Source organism: Moschus berezovskii, chromosome 22 (assembly GCF_049115385.1).
Source record: "Moschus berezovskii isolate FMDL1 chromosome 22, NW_MosBer_1.0, whole genome shotgun sequence".
NCBI lineage: Eukaryota > Metazoa > Chordata > Mammalia > Artiodactyla > Moschidae > Moschus > Moschus berezovskii.
The window spans coordinates 44,237,287-44,261,831 of record NC_142481.1 but is presented as its reverse complement, the minus strand read 5'-3'; the positions used below and the strand labels follow the sequence as shown (position 1 = coordinate 44,261,831).

General features: G+C 45.7%; 1 pseudogene; it reads left to right on the top strand.

The window, feature by feature from the left end:
• Positions 1-208: 208 nt before the first annotated feature.
• On the top strand, positions 209-326 carry LOC129547372 (5S ribosomal RNA; annotated as a pseudogene).
• Positions 327-24,545: the final 24,219 nt, after the last annotated feature.

Here is a 24,545-nt window from a genome sequence, read left to right as displayed (position 1 = left end):
GAAGACCATCATCTTGGCAGAGTTCTAGTTGTATCTCAAAAGAAGAGGAGTAGATCAGAATTTACTGAGACTTGGAAGAATTGGAGGCCCTCTCAATGCAGGGACTTGAATAAGATTGGGTAAGAACCAGGAGATAACAGTTCAGAATTAGTGAATCAGCAAGGTAAGGATTTTGAGAAGACAGATTCAAAATAATTTTAGGGCACAAACTACCGGCCATACCACCCAGAATAAGCCTGATCTCATCTGCTCTCAGAAGGTAAACAGGGTTGGACCTGGTTAGTACTTGGATGGGAGATTACCTGGGAATACCGGGTGCTGCAGACTTTGGGCTTCCCAGGTGGCACAGCGGTAAAGAATATCCCTGCAATACAGGATGCAAGAGACATGGGTTCGATCCCTGCGTCGGGAAGATCCCTTGAAATAGGAAACGGCAACCCACTCCAGCATTCTTGCCTGGAAAATTCCATGGATAGAGGAGTCCATGCAACCCCACACACAGCACAAACTGCCTGTGAATGCTCTAACTGAAGAAGTGATGGTTCTTTCAGAAAGTCCAAACATCTTCTTGAGCAGAACAGTCCTGGAAAAGTCCAGTCAGTCTAAAGAGGGTGGAATAGCAGAGTTGTGCTAATGTGGACAGTGAAGTATGGCTTGGTTCTCAGCTCCTAGGCAGGGCATGGGGCAGGGTATGGTTTGGATTCTTAAAGAAAAAAAAGAAAGAATAATTGACCAATATTAATGAATGCCACCTCGGTGTATTATCTTTGTATCAAGGAACCTTGGCCCACATTTAGGGATAAAACAAGTATTGTAGTATACAAAGTGTTACTATTAGGGAATGTTAAGTACACTCTGATTATTATTATATCTTAAAACTTGAGGGCCTGAACCTTGATGATCTCCATCTTCCTTCAGTGATTCAGAAACAAGGAGAAAAAGAGAGAGAGGCCCAGCCTCAAAGCCATCACGGGCACTGCAGTTACCTTGCAGAGCCACAGCTTGAGGCCAGTCCCAGCCCGTCTCCATCTGGCTGTAGAACAGGGTATCCAGGGCTCTTGCGTTTGGGCCTTGTCAAGTTTGCAGTGTCCTGGGTACTTGGTGTTTGAGGCATTTCATTTCATTCTGTATATACCTATATGCTGTACTCTGTTTAATCACTCAGTTGTGTCTAGACTCTTTGCAACCTAGTGGACTGTAGCAGACCAGGCTCCATGGGATTCTCCAGGTGAGAATACTGGAGTGGATTGCCATCCCTTCCTCCAGGGAATCTTAACCAACCCAGGGATCAAACCCAGTTCTTCTGCATTGCAGGTGGATTCTTTACCATCTGAGCTACCAGGGAAGCCCATATACCTATATACGTATGCATATATATGTATATATTGTTGTTGTTCAGGGGCTACGTCGTGTTGGACTCTTTGCCACCCCATGGACTGTAGCACGCCAGGCTCCCCTGTCCCCTACTATCTCCTGGAGATTGCTCAAATTCATGTGCATTGAGTCAGTGATGCTATCTAACCATCTCATCCTCTGCCACCCCCTTCTTTTTAGCCTTCAGTCTTTCCCAGAGTCAGGGTCTTTTCCAGCTCTTTGCATCAGGTGGCCAAAGTATTGGCTCTTTGGCTTTAGCATCCATCCTTCCCAATGAACATATACAATTTTTAACTTTTTAATCCACTAAAAGATTTTGAATAATATATAGTGGAAGGTCACAAAGGGCATAATATGTCATTAGATGTTTGCTTCTCACTTTTCCTGGTCCATCTGAGGTGGGGATAACAGGGAGCATGAGACCCCTTGGGGGTCCATCAGAACACCTGAATTGCTAACTCGTGTCCAACCCTTTTCATGTCCATGCACTGTAGCATTCCAAGCTCCTCCACTATCTGCTGGAGTTTGCTCCAGTTCATACCCATTAAGTCAGTGATTTTTAGACTTTAAAAAATCAGTGAGGCAGGGAGCCTTCTTCAAGAAAGCCACAGAAGTAATGTCACAACTACCGCCCCTCGGCCTGCAAATCACTTTTTCTCAAAGAAGCAGCAACACCTGGCCCTTAGGTTGTGGTGTAGACCTGGGGTGAAGTTTCTATCAGATTCCAGCTTGAGGAGCTAATGGTGGGGAGGGTTGTTTTTAAAGTTTAATCCACTCATAGAGGCGTTGGGGTGGGAAGGAACCTGTAGCAAGCTCTCTGCATCAGCTATTGCCTGGAAAAGAAAAAATAAACAAAACCAAACAACACCAACAAACCCAAAAGGAATTGAACAAACAAAAAAACACTTTATCTTTTTTTAGATTTTTTTTTTTAAATTCACGTTCATTTTGGTGGAAGCGGGGAGGGACCAACAGCCAGCTTGCCTGGAAGTTTCAGCAGGGCGGGGGTCGCCTTGCTCACCTCCCCCACCAGCACCGCTCCCTGCCCACCCCACCCGCCAGACCCAGAACAAGACAGGAGATTTGTGACCGCTGATGTGTGGCCCGTCCCAATGAAGGAGGCTTTTCTTTAACCAAGTAGCGGGCGGTGTCATCTTCCCCTGAGTCGGAATCATTCACTATTAGCACAATGTGTTATTATTGTATTTTTAATTGAAATGTAAATTCTGGGAACTCTCTGACCCAATTTACTCCCAGGGAAAAAAAGGGCAAAATTCTCATTTTCAAGGCTCTAGAAATGCAAGTTAGTGTTATTAATGATTAAGCTCTTTTTCTCCTCCACCTCTCCGCCTGCCTGCTGTGGGGTGGAGGCCGGAATGGGGACCTTCTTATCCGGGCACAATGGTAACATTACCCTGTCCTCCCTTCCCGGGGCATTTGATCTCAAGGTAGATCCTGGGTGGGAAGCTCACATATTTCCCCCCTCGCCCGTCCTGGGTTCACACCTGGACCGGGAAATGGCCCGAGTGCCCAGATGCGGTTTCAGGTTTTAAATGACGACGACGATGATTGATGTGTGATTAAATGATTGATTTGGAGCGATTACTGTCCCGTCTATTTTAAAGAAACTCTCTTTGTCAAAACAGACCCGAGTGGAGACAGGAGGATTCAGGGCTCGATTCAGACTTTGCCCACAAACAGTGTACACTCACACCCCACTGGCTGATAATTCTAGAACTGACACTAGAATTCAAAGGGCAATGAGGATTTGCAGCGCGGACTCCACAAGCAGAGTCCAGAGGGGGCATTTGGGCTACCAGCAAATATTGACTGAGGACCTGTAAAGTATCAAGCACTAAGCGGTGGGTGAAAACACAAAGAAGAATACTTTTTGTAAAGGTTGTACTCCATTTAAGAGTTACTATACATACTAGCTATATTCTGTACTATACAATGTAGCTTATTGTATATATAATAGTTTGTCCCGCCCACTCTCCTAACCGTGTATTGCCTCTCCTCACTGGTAACCACTAGCTTGTTCTCTGTATCTGTGAGTCTGTCTCTTTTTTGCTACATTCACTAGTTCGTTGTCTTTCAAATACTTTACATAAGTACCTCTGCTTTCTTCCCTAAGTTAAAGTGACAGCTCAAATGTCGCCATCTAAGTAAGAGAGGCATTCCCTACCACCCAGTCTAAGGCATCCCCACTCCCATCACTGTCTCCTGGCCCTTTAAATATTTTCTCCTTAGGGCTGATCACTCCTGAAAATTCTCATTCACCTATCCATTTATTTACAGCACATCTCCCCTGACCAGCTTGCTCCCACTAAAATGTTAAGTCCCATGAGGCCCTTCCCTTGACTGCCATGTTCTTCAGATTACCCCTAGAACAAGCACCTGACACCTACCAGTGATGAAGGAGTCTTTATTAATCCTAGGGTGACTACGGTATAAAAAGCACAAAAAGTCCATCCATCCCAGAAACCTACTGTGTCACCTACCACTGCCATGAACTCCATATACCTACTATGTGCTTCAGAAATGAATAAACACAGCCTAGGCCCAGAGGGACCTCAGAGTTAGAGCAAAAGACAAGTAATAAATACAGCCCAGTGTGATCGTGTTGTGGACTGCAGTTCTCAGCCAGGCTGATTTTACATCCCTCCCAGGGGGTACCGGGTGCCATCTGTTGATTTTTTCAGCTGCCATTCTTGGGGGACATGCTACTGGCCCTCTAGTGGGTGGAGGTCAGGGAGGCTAAACATCCTGCAAGTGCAAACAATTAAGCTGACGAATGAACAATTTTCTGGTCCAAAATGTCAGTAGTGCCAAGCTTGACAAACTTCATTACAGACGAAGAATCACATGAAAGTGAAAGTCGCTCAGCCATATCCGACTCTCTGCGACCCCCGTGGACTACACAGTCCATGGAATTCTCCAGGCCAGAATGCTGGAGTGGGTAGCCTTTCCCTTCTCCAGGGCATCTTCCCAACCCAGGGATCAATCCCAGGTCTCCCATATTGCAGTTGGATTCTTCATCAGCTGAGCCACAAGGGAAGCCCAAGAATACTGGAGTGGGTAGCCTATCCCTTCTCCAGGGGAACTTCCTGATCCCAGAATCAAACCGGCGTCTCCTGCCTTGCAGGCAGATTCTTTACCAACTGGGTTATCAGGAAAGCCAAGAATCACATATAGAATTCATTATGGAGGCAAACCTAGGGTGAAGGTAGAATTCCTCGGCTAATGGTCTTGGTGGGTCTTGCAGAAGAGATGGGCAGGGGCATAGCACCATCACACCCATAACTCTGGGCGTCACCTCTAACTCAAGTCAGAAGAATGAGGCTCTAGAAATCCACTAACCCTCTCTCACTTATCAGTTTAGACAAGCAAACTCTTCTGATGCGTGCATGTGTGCTCAGTCTCTTCAGTCATGTCGAACACTATGCGACCCTGTGGACTGTAGCCCACTAGGCTCTTCTGTCCATGGAATTCTCCAGGCAAGAATACTGGAGTGGGTTGTCATGCCTTCCTCCAGGGGATCTTCCCAACCCAGAGATCATACCTGCGTCTCCTGTGTTTTCTACCTTGAAGGTGGTTTCTTCACCACTGAGCCACTGGGAAGACCAACTCTTCTGATAGGAATCCCCTAATTGACTCTATCATCTTATAGAAGGAAAGGTTGAGGCCCTGATAAGACTATAAGATCACCTGGTAACCCTTTGGTTAAGGAATGATGTTAAAGTCCCTGGTTACAAAGGGGAAGACAGTCTAGTGCAGGAATCTGTGGCATCTTCTCTTTCATTTTTCCTTGAAGTAAAGGAACAGGGTTGTCCCTTGTGACCTGGATGGCTCACACTCACAAGTCAGCCAGGACCAGCTGCAACATCCCTTTTACTCCAGTCCTACCTCCTTGCTGAAGCAAGAATTTGCCAGGGAAGAGATGAGAGCCTTCTAGCTCATGCTTTTCATGTTATACTAAAATGAGCTATTTGTGGCTTCCTAGAAACAAAATAAAAATAAATACAAGATAAGAGGAGAAATGATTGGTGAAACCAAGCAGGAGGCAGGGATCTGAAACGTGGAGACTTCTTCTAGCGGACAGCTTGCCTCAGCCCAGCACGAGTGAGCTGGGTGTTGTCTGTTATTGGACGATCCCCAGGTTGAATCTTCGGGGGGGTGTGGTTTTCTTTTTAAAGAAACTTGGCATTTCATTACATCTACTTTTAGACCACAGATCAAGTGCTCAAGGCAGGCTTGTGGTGGGGCGGGAGAGAGTCAAGGATGATGTAGGGAAAGTCAAGTGATGGGTGGCAGGGAATAAAGCCATGAAGAGTCACTTCCTTTGGGGATACCACCTTCTCAGAGCCTGGGACTATAGTGGTATGGGTTTACAAGGCAGGAGTAGGGATTGAACTGAAAAAGCATCTGCCTCCACGTGACCCTGTGAGCTCAGAACAGACATCTCAGTGTCCCCACACGGGCTCACCTCCCTGAGCAGATGTCCCCTGCCATGTGGACAAAGCCAGGTTCCCATTTTTGTAGACAGAGAAGACAAAGTGGAAAGAACCCCAAGAACTTTCTCTGGAGGTAGAATCCTTCCATTCATCAGTGAGCTTGCAATAGATCCCAACTCCGTGCCAGGTACAGGGGGTGGGTGTGGGGGGCGATAGAAAAGAAGTTGTCCCACCACCCATGACTGTGTCCTCTAGCTGAAGCAAGGTATATGTGTCAATAGTAGCAATTGACTCTTGAGAGTCCCTTGGACTGCAAGGAGATGAAACCAGTCAATCCTAAAGGAAATCAACTCTGAATATTCATATTGGAAGGACTGATGCTGAAACTCCAATACTTTGGCTACCTGATGCAACGAGACAATTCATTGGAAAAGACCCCGATGCTGGGAAAGATTGAGGGCAGGAGGAGAAGCAGGCGACAGAGGATGAGATGGTTGGATGGCATCATGGACTCAATGGACATGAGTTTGAGCAAGCTCTGGGAGATGGTGAAGGACAGGGAAGCCTGGCGTGCTGTAGTCCATGGGGTCACAGAGTCGGACATGATTGAATGACTGAACAACAGCAACAATTCCTAAGTGGCCCCAAGGAAGAAGTCATGCTTTAAGAGTCCAGGGAAGAGAGAGAGCTCTGAGCTGGGGAGTGGTCAGAGAAGCTTCTTAAAGGTGATAGTCATCTGTTCTGGGGTCTCTTTGAGAGACAGACAGGGTTCTCTGGATCCTGCCCTGAGGGTGGTTCTGGAAGATTCAAATGAAGAACTAACTATGCCCCAGGCTATGAGGAGCTTCCAGAGAAGGAAGTTCTCAGGAGTCCATCCTTCTATCCAAGTGCGTTCCAGGCAGCATCACTAATGGACCCCAAAGCACCTCAAATCCAGCACCTCCCAGTCTGAACTCTAATCCCCTCCCAAGCCTCTGGCTTGTCCTATAATAATTGTCCCATGAAATGACACCACTGTCCACTCATTCACCAAACCAGAAAGCAGGAAGTCATCTTTGACTCCTCCAGCTCCTTCAACCACTTCTTTTTAAAGAAAAAAAAAAAAATCATTACTGTATTTGGCTGTGTCTGCAAGGTAATGGCACCCCACTCCAGTACTCTCACCTGGAAAATCCCATGGACAGAGGAGCCGGGTAGGCTGCAGTCTATGGGGTCACTAAGAGTCAGATACGACTGAGCGACTTCACTTTCACTTCTCACTTTCATGCATTGGAGAAGGAAATGGCAACCCACTCCAGTGTTCTTGCCTGGAGAATCCCAGGGACGGGGGAGCCTGGTGAGCTGCCGTCTGTGGAGTCACACAGAGTCGGACATGACAGAAGCGACTTAGCAGCAGCAGCAGCAGCAGCTCTTAGTTGCACTGTGCGGGATTTTCATTGCTTCGCATGGGCTCTTCTGCTGTGGCTCAAAGGCTTAGTTGCCCGCAGCATGTCGGTTTAGTTCTCCAACCAGGGATTGAACCCTCGTCCCGTGCAGTGCAAGGTGGATTCTCAACCACTGGACGACCAGGGAAGTCCCACCTTCATCCACTTCTGAGAGCCCACTGCCCATGTGATCCCCTTAATATCTCCTCCCTCTGCGGCAGTGACAACTCAGACTTCTGTTGCCTCTTGCCCAATTACCCAAACAGTGTCTTAATTTATTTCTGTTCATCCAGCTTGAATTTCTTCACATATATTCCTTCCTGAAGGAGCATCCTATAGTGTAGATCTGACCATAAAAACAACTAACGTATAGCTAGATAGCAGGTACTAGGTACCTGGCTCAGGCACTGAGTCTTTCATCTCCCCTTTAACTTTTGCAGCTACCCTCTGAGATGGGAATTACTTGACAAGGACTTGAAGGCTTAGAAGAATAAGATGCACATAGTTGAGTTTTGAACCATCCCTAGTGCCTGAGACCATACTCCCAGCTACCTATGACTGCCATGCTGAAAATTCTTCCATGGAACCTCAGTGCCTTCTGGATGGGAATGGACCTTATCTAATCTTGCAGCATCATTTCCTACCCCTTCATCTTCTTCTGCCCTCCCACCATGTCTCACCACCATGTGCCCCCCAGTGTAAACTACCAAAAGTAACCTGCCATGTTTTTAAAGAAACAGGCCATCCTTGACCACAAGCCGTCCTCCAGCTGGTTATCACCACATGCTCAAGGCTTCCTGCAAACACCACTTCCTCCATGAAGCCCTCCCCACGTGGTTCAGGTGAAGGGTACTGCCTCTGTGCCCCAAAGTGCCCCAGGCTTCTGTCACAAGACTTCTATTATATTGCAATCATCTCCATGTATTTGTAGAAACCAGAGTTTCTTGAGAGCAGGAACCATGTCTTTCTTTTCTTTTCCCTAGAAGCGATGGGCATGTGGCAGAGGCCTGGTAAACAGTTGTTCAGTGACTATATGAAGCATGTCTTTAAAACAGCAGTCCCCAACATTTTTGGCTTCTAGGGACTGGTTTCTAGGAAGACAATTTTTCCATGGACTGGGGGGTGCGGGGGTCCTTTCAAGATGATTCAAGTGCATGACATGGAATTGACTGTACACTTCATTTCTATCATTATCGTATCAGCTCCACTGCAGATCATCAGGCATTAGATCCTGGAGGCTGGGAACCTTTAAAATGTAGACAGAATATGTGTTCATTTGAAATTTGCAAACTTTTAGCTGTGGGGAGAGAGACAGAGACAGAGAAAAGACAGAGACAATGAAAGAGACTCAGAGAGTCAGACAGAGAGAGACAAGGGAAATACGCATGGTGGAAGAGGTGTTTCTGCAACGTTGCTAGCTGAGATATCCGGGCCGACTTGGAGATTCTACAGCCTCAAGGCTGCAAAGAGACAGTGAAGGTTTAGGGATAAAGGAGACCATAAGTGCTGTATTTTTAAGCCTGGTATCTTAACCAAATATTATCACAGGGCATGAAATCATCACACACAGGACTCAGCAGCACACATGAGCTTTATTGCCGTCATGTAGGGAAGTCTGACAGCATGGGCTGGCATCCAACCTCTGCCGTGGGCTTGCTGGGTGACCTCAGACACGTTCCCAAACCTCTCTCCACCTCTGTGTCCTCATCACAAAATAGAGAAATGAAAATATCAACCTCTGGGGATTTCTGTGGCTAAGCAAAGCCTCTGAAATTGGAGGCTAATATCATCATTGCACACCTAACATCGCTGCGAATAGTGACACGTTTCACTAGAGAAATTTGTCTAAGAAATTCGTGGCACTCCTTTCTGATTAGCAGAAACCTCCCTAGAAAATTACAGTGGAAGGGAGGGAAGGCACGGAATCATTTGTGCAGGAAGCTACATGTGCTGAAAAATCCATAAACTAGGAGTTAAACCCAATCATCTGCTAGTGAAGAAGAACTATTTGATATTTTCTCGCTGTGTGAGCTCAAAAATCCTGCCATCTTGGGGAGCAAGAAAGCCCCATATTTGGTAACTCGGGATTAAAAGACTGTCGATAGCTTGTGACAGGCGCTTCCTGAGGAACGCATCCTGGTCAAATAGCAGCAATCATTAAATATATGAGGATCAGTCAATTTAATCTGTTCTTTTCATATGGATCGATTGGGTTAGCAAAGTAACCGAGCTGGGAGACAATTGACATTTCTTCATCCTTTTCAGACAGCTGGGGAGGGGTGCGGGTGGGATGACTTGCAGAAGCCCATCCCTCCCCACTCCTCCCTAGGGGCCGCCCCCCAAATTTCCACCTGGGCCTCGATTTAAGCAGGATAAGGAGTTCACCAGGTCTGGGAGAGGGTCAAAGGCACAGACATCTAGGGTGATGTCCAGCGATTCCCAGTACTGGTCCTAAAAATTTCCTTCTCCTCCATCCTTACTACCAACTTGCTCAAATCACAAGACACACCTGTGAAGGAGCCACTGAGCCCTGCAAGCCAGTGGTCCTGAAAAGCTTCCTCCAGCCAGTTCTACAGCAAAGGAAACAAGAAGTCAGTGTTAACATGACACAGGCAGTAGAGCTCAGGAAGCCACAGTTGGGTTTCTACTCCTAGAACATTTCCCCAGAAGGAAATCATAAGAGTGATGCTGCTGCGTTGAGACGGTTTGGTGGGTGGGTGGAGAGACGAGAGAAAGTCAAGGCCTATCTATCACCACCTTCCATCACCACTACTTGGGGGAAGGTATAGACTCTCCTTCCTTGGGGTACAATCTACTTTTGGCTCCTACGCTACCCCTGTTTCTCAGCCCTGGAGAGGATCTACTGAGACCTTGGCTTTCTGTGGCCTGAGTCACATTCCTGAGGCCCCACAGACTTCAGCACAGAATGGTAGAAGGTTCTACACCCAGTACCTGCATGCGTGGCCTGTGTGTGTGTGCATGCTAAGTCGCTTCAGATGCCAGGCCTCTCTGTCCATGGGATTCTCCAGGCAAGAATACTGGAGTGGGTGCCATGCCCTTCTCCAACGCATCTTCCCTACCCAGGGATTGAACCTGCATTTCTTATGTCTCCTGCATTAGCAGGTGAATTCTTTACCACTAGCATCACTTGGGAATTCTCTCCACTTTTCTTTTTTCTTCATTTGAAAGAATGTTACTATTTAATCTAAGTAGTTGAATTTATGAGTGTAGAGTTGTTAGTAGTATTTTTTTTAGCAACCTGTTATGATATTGTCTTTTTGTGTGTGTGTGATGAGCTAGGTATACCAGCTTGTTTTACTTTTCAATTTTTTTAAATGGGGAAAAATTGCTTTACAATTTTGTGTTGGTTTCTGCCTTACAACAATGCAAATCAGTCATAATTGTTGATACATATACATATCCCTCCCTCCGCTCCCATCCCCTCATCCTACCCCTTTAGGTCATCAGAGAGTGCCAGGCTGGGCTCCCTGTGTTATTTAGCAACTTCCCAATAACTATGTATTTTACGCATGACAGTGCATATACGTCAATGCTACTTTCTCAGTTCTCTCCGCTTTTCTATTTCGGTGTTCCTGAAAGTGTGAGCAGCTACTCAGCCCTGGTGCAGATACAGCCCTGGAGTCAGTTGTCCTCACACCCCTGGGGCCACCCTCCACCAATGGAAGTGGGAGACAGTAGATGATCCAGCCTCACTCCCTGGGAAGCCAACACTGAGCTGAGTCCTGTGTGGTCCCGAGACAGTCCCCACAGCAATGGGACCTCTCTGCCCTTGGCAGCAACCAGCTCAACAATTTTACTGGTCCCCTGGGACCATATCTCAAGTTACCTTCACCCAAGTCCTATTCTTAGGCTCTGCTTTGGGGGGGAATCTGAACTTAAGATTACACAAATCTTAATAACACAAAGGAAATGAAAGATCAGGAGCCCTTCTGGAAAAGTATCTTTGAGAGCCCTTAGATGGGTTGGGGCTTCCCTGGAGGCTCAGTGATAAAAGAATCTCCCGGCAATGCAAGAGACACTGCTTTGATTCCTGGGTCGGGAAAATCCCCTGGAGAAGGAAATGGCAACCTACTGCATCTAGTGTTCTTGCCTGGGAAACCCCATGGACAGGGGAGCCTAGCGGGCTGCAGTCCACGGGGTTGCCAAAGAATCAGACATGACTGAAGTGACAAAGCACAGATAGATGAGCTCAGGTCACGTAGGATGTGTGCTGTGCCCTGGCCATGCCCCACACAGCAGAAACAGATGGAAGTCCCTAGGAGGCATTATCCTGAGGCTGTGCCCTGCTTCCTTCCTGTGGTTGGGCTGGCCTGGAGGAAGGCTCAGGGCACCTCTAGGGACAGCTCATCAGCACATGCACAGCTTTTGAATGTGTGACATTTTCACTGGAGCCTAGGACCATCCCAGGAGGCAGGACAAGACAGGGAATCATCCTCGTTGAACCAAATGGCAAACCAAAAGCATGCTCACAAAGAGTCCTTTGAAAAGGGCTTGATGACATCTTTAATAATATCACTAAACAAATGCGTGCCAATCTGACACTTCCTCCTTTACTTTGATTATCAGTTAAACAATGCATTTTGGGGGCATATGGAAGTGATACATTTTATTTCTTCTCATTCTAGCTCAGGATTTCCCAAAGTGTGGTATGCTGTAGGAGGTACAGAGCCATATTACTTCACTTGAATCACGTAGTAAGACAAAATTTCCCTTTTAATTAACTTCCCATTCTATAAAGACAAACAGAAAAGCTTGACTTGGTGCTAACAGGTCTTTAACACTTCTCCAAACTTTGACCATCTCTCTACTTAAGGAGGGCAGGCAACAGTATCTGGCTAGAACTGTCTGATTGCTTTATTTTTACAGATTTAATTTTCAGATTTGTTTCTTTTAATAGGAAAAGAAAGGTTGACTTCTATATATGTAAATGATACAAGCTTTCTGTTTTAAATAAATTCATTTAAGCAAAAAATGGAGTTAATTAAAATAGTAACCAATTGTGAAATTGATGAGAATGACTAAAGTTGGGAAACATCGTTTAAATCATTACTCCACATATGATATCTCTTTCCTGTTTTCAGAGTCAGGTCTTTTATTGGCAATTAAAATGAAAATGTTTCCATCGAAAGGGAGTAATCAATCTGGGAAAGGATTCCAGAGAGCTTTGTGGTCTTGACAAGGTCCTTTCCCTTTCTAGAACTCGGTTTCCCCATCTTTAAAATGGTAGTAGGATGAGTAAGGTGATCTCTAATAACCCATCAGCTCTGATGTTTTAGGTTTACAAATGTGGATGAGCCCTAAGTCCTGACCTTCATCCTAGACTCCTGTCCCAAGAAGCTCAAGGTCTCAAATACACCATGTGCCAGACTAAACCCATCTTAATCCCTGTAGACTCTAGATGCTCCCTGGTCTGCCTCCAGCTGCCTCATCTCTACTATGACTTCCTCTGCTCTGATCCTAGGCTTCCTCCCCACTCATGGACTAGAATGACAGCTACTAGTCTCCCTGCTTCCCCACTTGTCTGCTCAGAGGCAGACCTCACAGGTTACTCCGATGGATGAATTTCAAAGAAAAACCCAGGCGTGTGAGGACAACATACAAGCCCCTTACTATGGTCTGCCAGATCTTCCAATTTCTGGCTTCTGTTTGCAACTCTCCTGCTTATATCTATTGCCATCTCCTTTATGTTCCCTTTCCCCCTTACCCCCAATATTTTATCTGGCTAATTCTTCCCTATCTTTTAAGATTCCTCTCAGGTGTCACCTCTTCTGGGAAGCTTTCCTTGATCAACTTACCACTGCCAGTCTGAGATAGGCATGGCTTCCTTCCAAGCCCAGTGTTACCTTGGTTTTGACTTTCGCCATGTGGCATCATGACTATCTATTTATATATGTGCCATTTCTCTCATCAGACTGACAGCTGCTTTGTATGCTCAGTGTCCCTCCCACGGGCTGGCATAGAATAAGGTGCTCACTAAATAAATGATAGACCTGAATGATCTGTTGATAATTTATCTCATAATTCTGTGAGTCTACCACTTTGCCTACAGAGTGGGTGGTCTTCCTCTTCATACTTGGCTTTTTTTAGGTATAACCTCATGAGGACAAGGTGAATTTATCCCCTACGTCAATACTGTCCCTTTCCGGAGACTCTAAGCTTCTGGAGGACAGGGATTACTTCCTGCTTCACTGCCTTGCTAAGAAAACATTTGAAACTGTAATTGTCCGGAGAGACACAAACTCTGCATAAGCATAAATAAAATGTCCTCTAAGCCCCCTTACACCACTGTTTCTCTTCTTCACCCCTCTCTGGCAGGCCATTCTGCCCCTCCTAAATCATCATCTGTATAAGCTATGCCCTGCCATGGCACCAGATACAATTATACATGGAGGGAAGAAATTTCTATTTTGGTCTCAAGAAAATTATGTGATTTTGCTTAAGTTGAATTTTAAAACATGGAATATGACTGAACTTAATGTTAGTACTTAAGAAAAATGTTCACAGTAATTACAGATGAGGATACCTATATGCAATTTATTTCAAATTTAGTAATACAAAAATATTCTGGATCCTAACATCACTATTTATAACTTGGCCAGGAGAACTCTGAGAATCCCAGTTATTTCACCAGAATAGGTTATTCTTCATGTATCTTATTTAAGCAATAATGCATGACAGAGCGTGAATTATGGCATATTAATTCTCACCTAATGTGCTATTAGGCTAGCGTTGATGGCCGAGAGCTGTCAGTGCAACTAGGCATGAATTAATATCTAATAATTCCCCTGCTGAAATGTCTTATTGAGATTATAGCATTTTATTAGCAAAGGTTATTCCTTTAAAAATGTTTTTGTATGCTAATTGGGAGATGGGGGCTTGGCATGAAAAAACCATCCCTGCTTTTTCCAGCAGCCATTTCTAAAACTTCTCTTTGATGTCCCCAGCATCTCATCCTTGTTGATACACTACCATCTTTTGGAAGTTTTCTCGAAGCATGACACAGAGGAACTGTCTGGCAAGTGGAATATGAACACAAGCACATGTGTTGCCCAGACGCTGCATCCAGTAAAATGTAAGTGAGTCTTGAAAATATGAGCATTGCCCAGCAGGTGCTAAGGGAGGATGCAAGATATGGAAGACTTCCGTAGGCAGAGGGGACCAGACACTGTCTGAGTCTAAAGAAGAGTCTTTGAATCTTGGCTCTAAAGACACTTACCAGCTGCAACACTCTGGCCAAGCAACTCATCTCTCTGGCCCACCATTTGCTTCCATTACCACAGGCATTCTGCCCACCTGGCAGGTGTGCTGTGATGCAGAGTCTTCTCCTTGAAGCTCCTCTCTGCACCCACTTGTCCCTAATGCTGAAGCCAAAATGAACCCTGTGTGACCACTCTTCTCCTCTGGGGCATGACCACCAGCTTTCTATTGCTATCTAATGCCCCATGGATCCTGCTGGCATGGAAGCCACTTTCCCCTTGCTCACTGGGTGGTTCCAGATACTCTGGCCTTCCTTCTGCTACTCAAACAGGCAGGCTGTGGTGCTTCCTACCTCAGGGCCTGCACAGATACTGCTGCCACTTCCAAGCTGTTTCCCCACCCTGCCATGATGTTACCCTTTCCCTGGTCAATACTTATGCACATTTCAGATCCTTGCTAAAAGTAGAGAAGCTGTCTATACCCTCCCTGGTAGGCATTCTAGAGTTCCTCCTCTGGGCACATGGAGAATGCCCCTTTCCAACCCTCCTTTAAGTTAGGTGTGGCCATGTGACTCGAATTGGTGGATGGAAGGTGAGCAGAAGTGACTTGTATTGCTTCCAAGAAGAGACGCTGAATGAAATGCATTTCTTTCTCCTGTGATTGTGGAAACCGGATTGAGATGGAGCCTCTCAGATGGTTCCTGAGTGAACACAAGAAGCAGACTTGCATAAGGAAAAATCAAAGATGTCCTGCTAATCTTGGAGGCTTGGGGGCTATTTGTTACACAACAAAACATAACCTAACCTAGCTAATAACACCCAGTCTCACTCCCACATTTGGTCAGATCCGTATGAAACACTCAAACTCTCTGCTCAGATCATTTATCATGGCTGCAATTACTTAGCTATGTGTAACTATTGTTTAATGTCTGTTTTCTTCATTGGACCAAAAGTTCCACAAGGACATGAACCACATTTGTTTAACCAACTACTGTATCTCTAGTTCCTATGTGCCTGGCTCATGCTAGATGCTCAATAATATTTGTTGAATGATTGAATAAAAAGAATGAATGATTCAAATGAATGAATGGTGACATAAATATATTAGACCAAAAAATAAAAAGTATGATCATCCCCCTAATAAAGTTTCTTAGTTCAACAGATTAAAGTCTCTGAATGGCAGGTCAAAAATGGTTCCCACCCTCTGAGTAATGTGCCCTTGAACTCACTGTGTGACCTTGAGTAAGAATCTTCCCCTCTCTGGGCCTTGGCTTCCTCATCTGTCCAGTGAAGTTAATTTTTTCTGGGACCTTCCATATTTGGAACTGGGATACAATACAGTGTGCATTTATGTATTTATATAAACATAGAAATAAATCACACTGAGAATGCGGTTAGAGTATTATATCATCCTCAGTTATACTTCTCCAGGCTGACAGCAGCCAGCCTCTCCAGGTCTGTCAGCCACCAAACCCTGCAAGATGCCTCATCTACCTGGCAGTTCTCATTTAGAAACTCCTTTGGGTGCCCTTTAGCAGTGTCCATCATACAAATGTCCCCACCGAGGCTCAGGATATAAAGCATATTTTTTTAGAGAGGCTGAAAAGCATCTTCTTTCATTTGAAATATATGGAGGTTGCTTTATCCAATCCAGAAATGAAGTTGCAAATATGATTTCTCATCTGTAGGCTATTGGTACGAGCAGGGGTCCTCTGGTGTTTGGGGCTCAAGAAACCTTTCCATTCTCCCCACAAAAGGAAAGAGATGCAGGAGAGCAGAACAAACGAAATCACTCATGTATTACAAAATCAATGCCCATCAGTGCTCAGAGTGGCTACGCTGCTCCACGTGTGGACAAATGTAGCAGAGGAGCCACTTGGCAACATAGACATCAACATGGCTTTGCTCCCTGCACAGAATTTACAACCATAATTAAGTTCTGAACGGATCTAGGGGGACCTTCACAAGGAAACAAGCAAGCTAAAAGGCTAAGGAGTGACTGTCTCCTGAATGGTGGTTCAAAAACACATCCTGCCTCCCAAACAGCCATTATTCCATGGAGGGTTGACTGCAGGGGAATGGCCAACAGCACAATGAGATCTCCGATAAATCCTTGCTATTCTCATGGTTTGAGACTCTCCATCTTCGCTTTGAACCCTCATGAGACAGCCAGTTTGACTCTCAGAAGCTGCCTGGGTCTGGGTCTCTTCCTCTCAGCATATATCAAAGGAATACACATTTTCCTTCTATGAGTCTTGGGGCAGACAAGAAATTTAGCATCACCCTCTCTCCTTTCTGACCACTTGCAGAAAGCTGACTTATAGCCTCTGACAAGTCAGAGGGCTGCAAATGACACAAATGTTCTCCTAACCCTCAGGGGGCCACTGTCCCCTTCATGTTAGGGAGCCTCTGCTTTTAGTTCCAGCCTTTGTGCAAAGCACCCAGATCTGCCTGGGCCATGTCTCTCAGATATCAGCCCAGAGATAATCAACAAACTGTCGTCATCATTTGTAAAAAAAAGAATAAAGAAAGAAAAAAACCCAGGAGGCTGAGATTTACAGCCTGGCAAAGACGGTGACTTCTTCGTGGTCTTGTCTACACTCTACCTTGTAGGTGCCATCTCCTTGGGAACAGTGCTCCCCTCACCTGGAACAGTGCTCTCTACCTCCCAAGTGTACCTGCTCAGAGGCCTGCACTGCATTTTATGGGGAAAACCACGTGACTGAGGTACTGCAGAGGGGAGCCCACTGTAGAGACAGGATTACTGAGGAAGTGGAACAACTAGCTGTGAGGAAAGTGATGCAAGGCCCCTGGCATCAGAACCTTGGCATCCTTGTTAAAATGCATATCTTCAGGCCCCATGCCAACCCAGAATATAAGAGCCTCTGGGGCCGGAATTCGGGCACCTGCAGGTCTAGTCATCTGCAGTCACCAATCCGTTCTCGTGCTTCCTCACACACTCTTATGCAGCTCGGGTCTGATGAACTGTGAAGTCCAAGAATCTCTGCAGTAAAACCTAATTCCACCCATCTTGCTCTAGAGTTACCTTAAAAGGAGGCAGATTTGAAAGTTGACAAAGACAGACCATTAGCAGGGGCTAGTTAAACTGGCCTCATGGAAAACATACAAGTTTTTCAAATCCTTTCCTTCTGCCTGGTATTTTTCTAGTGGTGCTTGTTTGCTGTCATTAAAATCCCCTCTCACTCACTTGTGCAAAACCCAGGAATTTTCTGAAGGTTCAGGAAAGGGATCTGATATGACCAATCCCATATTAGCAAATTTAGGCCAGCCTCAGATGAAGGTAGCCAGCTTCCCATGTGGCTCAGTGATATACAATCCACCTGCCAATACAGGAGATGAGAGTTCAATCCCTGGATCGGGAAGATCCCCTGGAGAAGGAAATAGCAACCCACACCAGTATTCTTGCCTGGGAAATCCCATGGACAGGGGAGCCTGGCGGGGTTACAGTCTATGGGGGTCACAAAAGAGTCAGACACGGCCTAGAGACTAAACAACAACAGTTTCTGAGACAACAGGACTGGCCCCTTGGGCTCTACCCTCTCTCTAGGCTGGAGTTTCCATTTCTTCCCCTTGCCTGTCCAGAGGTGTTCTCCTGCTTTCACCTCCTCAGAAGTCCATTTCCCCTTCTTGGTAAGCAGCTGGGTCCTTCTTGGCAGCTGCCACAGATTAGTAAATTACAAGTTCAAGATTAAAAAAAAAGAAATGACTAAAGAATAAAACCTTGAGTCTGGCAATTTGAAGTCAGACTCCCACAATGAACACCTGTTGAGAAAGACCATTATTAGAAGCTGGAGGTTCTGGGTGAAAAGATCACGATGAATTAATTTTGATTGCCTCACAAAACTCTGCATAACAAGCGATCTCCGATGGGGGTGTCAAGGGACTTGCATTTGAAGAGGGGGGGAAGATTTTGTTTCCAGCAAGGTAATATAAGCTCTGCCACGATATTACAATTCACCATTGGCTCTGCTTGTCTGTATGCCTCTGTGGAAACAGATTGTGTGTGCTAAGGTTACCATGTATTATGCTTCTGGGGAAAAAAGAGAAACAATTGATATCAAAATCTTTTCAAAAGGTTAGTTGAGAAAGCATGAGGTCAGAGACTCATGACTCCCAAATTGTTCAATCATTTATTTACGTCTTGTCTATGTAAATGGAGATTTGGGTGTGTTCTCGGGGATTTAAGGAAACTTTACTTTTTTAACCGTATATATGTACACCCACATCCATAATTTTTTTTTTTTTTTTGGCAAAGAAAGAACAGAGTAAAAGATGTGCTTAGACATAGATTTGCTTGCAGTTAGATGACCTTTGTACTTGGTAATGTCATCAGAAAAGAGAAAAAGTTAGGCAGCTCCAGGTCACGAGGCACGGTGGGTGGAAGAGTTGGGTAGGACTGGAGGAGCGGGACGGGTATACTGAATATTAAGTGGTTTCATTCTTTTCTGAAAAGAAAAGAGACTCCAACTCAAATATGCCTGCGTCCTACCTGTCTGTCAGCCCCTGATTAAATCGAAAGCAGGCATTCCATCTGTTTGCCCCAATGAAAAGTGGAATATTTACTAACTACTTTCTATTATGGCTCGTCTTAAGAGTTTCCTGCAAAATGATCCTCGCTTCATTTGAAGTCTATTTGGCACACAAAAGGAAGCTCCAGAAAGCTGTATGCTTTTAAGTTAATAAGCAATACACCCGGGTGACTCTGTGGCTGAATCTTCACACTTGGCCATTCATAGAACATGAATTTTCATAGTTGTGGATGTCCATTTGTCATGAGACACAAAAGTCCAAAATATCCCAAGAGCAAGGGACAATTAGGAACATAAACAAAATCATAGTTCTTTGTCCCAGTTTGGGATAATTCTGAGTTTAGAAGTTATAGAAATCCACGTTCAAATTATGTGACCCTATTTTCCCCACCAAGCATATCATTTTACTAAAATCAATTTTTTTTCTTCTTTCCAATGTATTGAGATGTTGCCTCCCAGATTCGAGCACAACAGGGCAATGAAACCCCCACCCCCACCACAAAACCTCCAAGGAAAGCCATGCCCACAAAGTTTGAGGATGCTTCCTGTCCTTGCCTTTGTTTCTAGTTTATCCAGAAGATTTGGGAAACCTCGCGGAGAGGAAAGACTCTTTGGGTGGCTGGCAAATGTAATCTCCCCAGGAGCAAACGCCTGGTAAAAGAATTCCAATTTCTGCACGATTTGGAAAGTCTTTGGGGGTTCCTCTGAGATATTAGATAATTGAATATAGCTTTCGCCCATTGGAAAAAAAAAAATTCGCACCTCCAACGACAGCCCCCAAACTCCCAAGATCCCTGAGCACACTAGTCAATTTTATGACAAAATTAATCTGGAGCGTGACTTACGGAGCCCCAGAGGGAGGTCACTGGGGCCGGTAAATATGTAAACATGGCTTTTTCGGTTTCCGTTTCACATGAATACAAAATAAACTGCGGCCCTCCGCACGCTGGAAAGTTCTTCCTTAAAGTTAATAAAATCTGTCAACTTCCATAAAGGCTGAGAGGAAGGGGTCCACAGGTGCAGGCGCTCGGGCTCCGTCTTGGGAAGTCGGGGCAGCTAATAAAAAGCCCTGGGCACCGCGCGGCTCCCTCCCCATCAATTCCCATCAAGCGTTATTAGAGTCATCTGCCGCCTCCGAGGTGCGTCCCCCGTGCTCGCTCCGCAGAAGCGACAATGACATTTGGCCGCGCTGCAGGTGCGGCTGTGTGTGGCCGCGCGGCCCGAGTGGGCCGCCTTTGTGGCGCTCGGGTCCTTTGATCTGGGCCACAAAGGGCCGCGGAGCTGCAGCCCCCTGCTTTCTGCCTGCGGCTCCTCCCGGGCCAGGGAGGGGCTGGGGCGGGGGGCGTTAAGCGGGCGGCGAGGAGGGAGATGGGAGCCCGGAGCGCGAGGGAGGGGGCCTCGGGAGGGGGTGATCCATAATATTTATTTCAACAATAGCTTCAGATCTTTTTAAACATCATAAGAACACGGCTCATTAAGCCCACAACAGCCTTGAAATTGTGTTATAAAACCGCAAAACAGAAATCAATACATTTGCTAGAAAGGAGGTAATGAAATATATTGAGTTGCCCGAGAAGTGGTTTGTATGAATCATAATATTATTATGTGCGCATCAATTCCATTTCCAATACTTAAAGTTAACCAGCTAGCGAAGAGCGCTCTGAACCCCTCGTTCAACAAACTCTCCCCGTTTACTCGCCAGGCCGGCGCATCCTATAAATAACCTGCGGAGAGGGGCCAGATCAATGCCGCCCACCCCAGAGCTTCAGCTGCGGAAGCCCTATTGCTTCGCCGTCGGATCAATACCGGGTGCACAATGGCCGGGAGAGCGCCGGGGGCAGGCGGCAGGCCCACGGCTCCGCTCCGCTCCGAGCCGAGCCTCGCGCCCGGAGCAACGCGGCTGGCTTCTATCAGGCCGGCTTCGGCCAGCTGCTCAGCCCCTCCTGGCCAGAAACTGCGGCTTCCCTCCCCAGCCTTCTGGAGATCCCGGCTTCTACAGCTTCCTCTCTGAGGACCCCAGTCTCTGAAACCAGCACCCCCACCCAGTGGATGAACTCCAGTTTGTTTTCTCGTGACTTTGTGGTTGGAATGGGTGTTGTTTTCCTTCTCCTATGCTGTCAGTGAATTAAAACCGATACGTTTTTCTTCTCCCTCCTGATACGTTTTGAAAGAGAATCTGATTCTGTCATGTACAGGCAGCCACAAGTTAGGATAGATCCAGGTTTTGTGGGGTCTGAAGTTTATGCAGTTTGACTGGGTGGTCGTGAAGAAAATCTGTCTTACTCTTGCAAATTTCATAAAAACATGGCAACACATTGCCAAGGCCCTTCCTGCTTTGAGAGCGGTGGAGGGGGTGGGGGGCTGAATTGGATCCTCCTAATTTCTGGGAGAGTCTGACCCAGAGAAAGTCCAGGCCCCTTGAAATCATCTGATCTACGCAGTTCCCTGCTGCCTACTGCTTCAGGAATGTAAGCCCTGTAACCTGTCACCAGTAGGTGATTGGTGAGTAGGGGGATTTGGGAGTGGGCTGCTCTGTGGGGTCTGCCGGGGAACCACAGGCTCATGTAACAGCTCCAGAAGTTTCCTGAAGGTCTTGAGTTGGTCAGCCTCTGTGTCTCCCTTCTAACTCAGCTGCACCTGTGGGACTTGCACTCTGCATTTGGAGTTTGGCCTGACCATCAACACAAGAAGAGCTGCCCATTGCCCGAGGATTCTCAGTAAACACAGACAGCTGTGTGGGACTGTGTGTACACACGCAGGCAAACCCTCACACCTGAACAGATGCACACACAAAGCAGACAGGAATCCCCAGATAATCTAAGCTTGGGGAGGTATCAATGACTAGTATACGAGGGCCCCAAACAGTGGTTCTCATCCTGGAATGATTTTGCCCCCCATAGGGGATATTCAACCATGTCTGGAGACATTTTCTGTTGTCATACTCTGGGTAGGGGGAGGGGTTGAGAGGGAGAAGAAGGTACTGGCATTTAGAAGGTAGGGGCCAGGAATGCTGCCAAATAGCCTACAATACACAGGACAGCCCTTGCCACAGAGGATTCTCCAACTCCAAATGACAGTGGTGCCAAGATTGAGAAATCCTAAGCTAATGCTGCACTAAGGGTGTCTTTCTGGCCAGAACTGACAGGGCTGCTGGCCCTGTTTCAACTACGGAGCCTTGGACAGGCTCTGTAGGAGAAAGGGGATGAGCAGTGTGAGACCCCATGCCCCTCCCTCTCTTGATGTTGTGGCTGGGTACCAGGGCTCTCTGACCGATAACCACTGACAACCGTTGTCCCTGGTATATTGCTGCTGCTACAGCTCTGGGTCTTTGCTCCAGAGCCTCTTGAGGACAAGCCCTTCTGAATACTTCCGACACACCAACCAGTCACTTGTTTGCAAAGAGTTGTCTACCTGTGCTCCTGCCTGGCCTTTGAGGTACCTGACTCACAGGAAAGGCTTGAAGAAATAAATCCTCAGTCTTGAAATGAGTGTCATAACCTCGGCTCTCCATAACCCCCCTTCCATGTACACCCCTAATACCCCTCACCCCTACTGCATGTACAAACCTCTCCCTCCAGCAGGTACCCCACCACACACTGGCCCTCTGAAGCTCCTGGCTAACGCCCCAGACTCTACAGTATTAGTACAGAATTAGACACTGAATGTGCCTATATTTCAGACTCTAAAAGCTGAGTGAGTAATTTTTACAGCCCTAGAGGTTTCCCCCAGATTCCTTTGTCTCTTTCTCCTTTTTCCCCTCCCCGACTGCCTATTGTCTCCTGCTTATCCTAGAATTGATCCCTCCTACCATCTTGGCCATTCTCAGACACAGACTTTATGACGACCCAAGTTTCTGCTTTTGTTGGCCAGGAAAGATCAGCGGTCACATGAAACAGCACAAATGTGATTTTCTTTGTTTGAAGAGGGGAGTGTCATCTCTGCTACATAATCCCAATTACGCACAATTAGCTGACTCAGGCCAGTGCTGGCCACTCATTGACCAGGCAGATGGTCACCCGGGCTATGATTTTGTCATTGCAGAACCTGGAAACCAGTTTAATTTGGGCACAGAAAACTAAGAAACCGTCTCCTATTTCCATTTGGCTTAATACCTACAGATAACCCTCTGATTATTTTAAGAATGAAATCTGTTGGGTAGTTTATAGATTTCAAAAAATTGTTTTTTTTTTAATTAAATTGTTTTCACTTTCAGTTTGTACCTGAGGAATAAGACCAAAAGAAAACTGCCGCAGAACAAAATTTTCCACATTGCAGAGCTCAGCGATGCCTAAAAAAATCAGCCCTAATGATTACGTTTTAAAACTTCAGAGGATGAAACTTAGGGAAAACAAAAAACCTTGCCCAGTTCTGAACATATTAAACTAACTCAAACAAAATGATTCAGTCATCCTTCGAGTCAGAATTTGCCATAATTTGGTCATGGCTTATGGAAGCAATATTGAGAAAGAAGGTCAAAATGATTTCTTTCCCTGTAAATTTTTGGGGTTTTGTTTATAAACACAGAGATTCCATCATAAAATATGTTTTTTTTTTAAACCGAGTATGCAAAACATTAAGAATTCCTCCAAAATGGCAAGCAATTTATTCTTGTTTATTATGTTTATGATGTTTATTATGTTACAGGATGTCCATCTAGTCTGGAAACATAGGTAAATATAAATAATGTGGTCAAGAACATCTTCAGTCTTAAAAACAACTAATAATATATTTCCAGACTTTATGGCCATCTTTTATTATCACTGTCATGTGGACAGTACAAATGAAAATCTAGTTCGCATTGCTTATGTGATGTGAATACATACTCGAGAATTAAATAGATCTTCTTTCACATGATAATATCCATTTGCATACATTTTTTGGAGGGCAGATCACACTTTAAATGAATACTATTGAAGATACCCTTGGAAAGTGAAGAATCATTTTTGAGAAGGGAGTTTTACCAGTTTTTGAAGTAGAGACTTGCCTAGGTTGAATTTCCTTAAAACATGATGGAAACATGAAGATGATGGAGATCAGGATGGGCATTCGTGTCCTTTGGACTGTTAAGTGAAAGTGAAGTCACTCAGTTGTGTCCGACTCTTAGGGACCCCGTGAACTGTAGCCTGGCAGGCTCCTCTGTCCATGGGATTCTCCAGGCAAGAATACTGGAGTGGGTTGCCATTTCCTTCTCCAGGGGATCTTCCCAACCCAGGGATCGAACCCGCATCTCCTGCATTGCAGGCAGACATTTTAGGATTTGCATGGTTCATCTCAATGGAATCATCTTCCATCTCTGCCAATGAATTAGGACACATCTTTAGGTACATAAATCTAAAGCAGGTAAGATCCTTGTTTTACTTGGTTCCTAGACATGAATGCAGCATGATGTCTGTGACAGGAAGACATGGAAAATAGAAAAATGTGCAACTCTGGGTTTTAGTTCCAGTCTTTTCAAATAATGAGCTGTGTGTCCTTGGTTGCTTCATTGACCCTTTGTAGGTCTTAGTTGCCTTTAGTGTCAGGCAA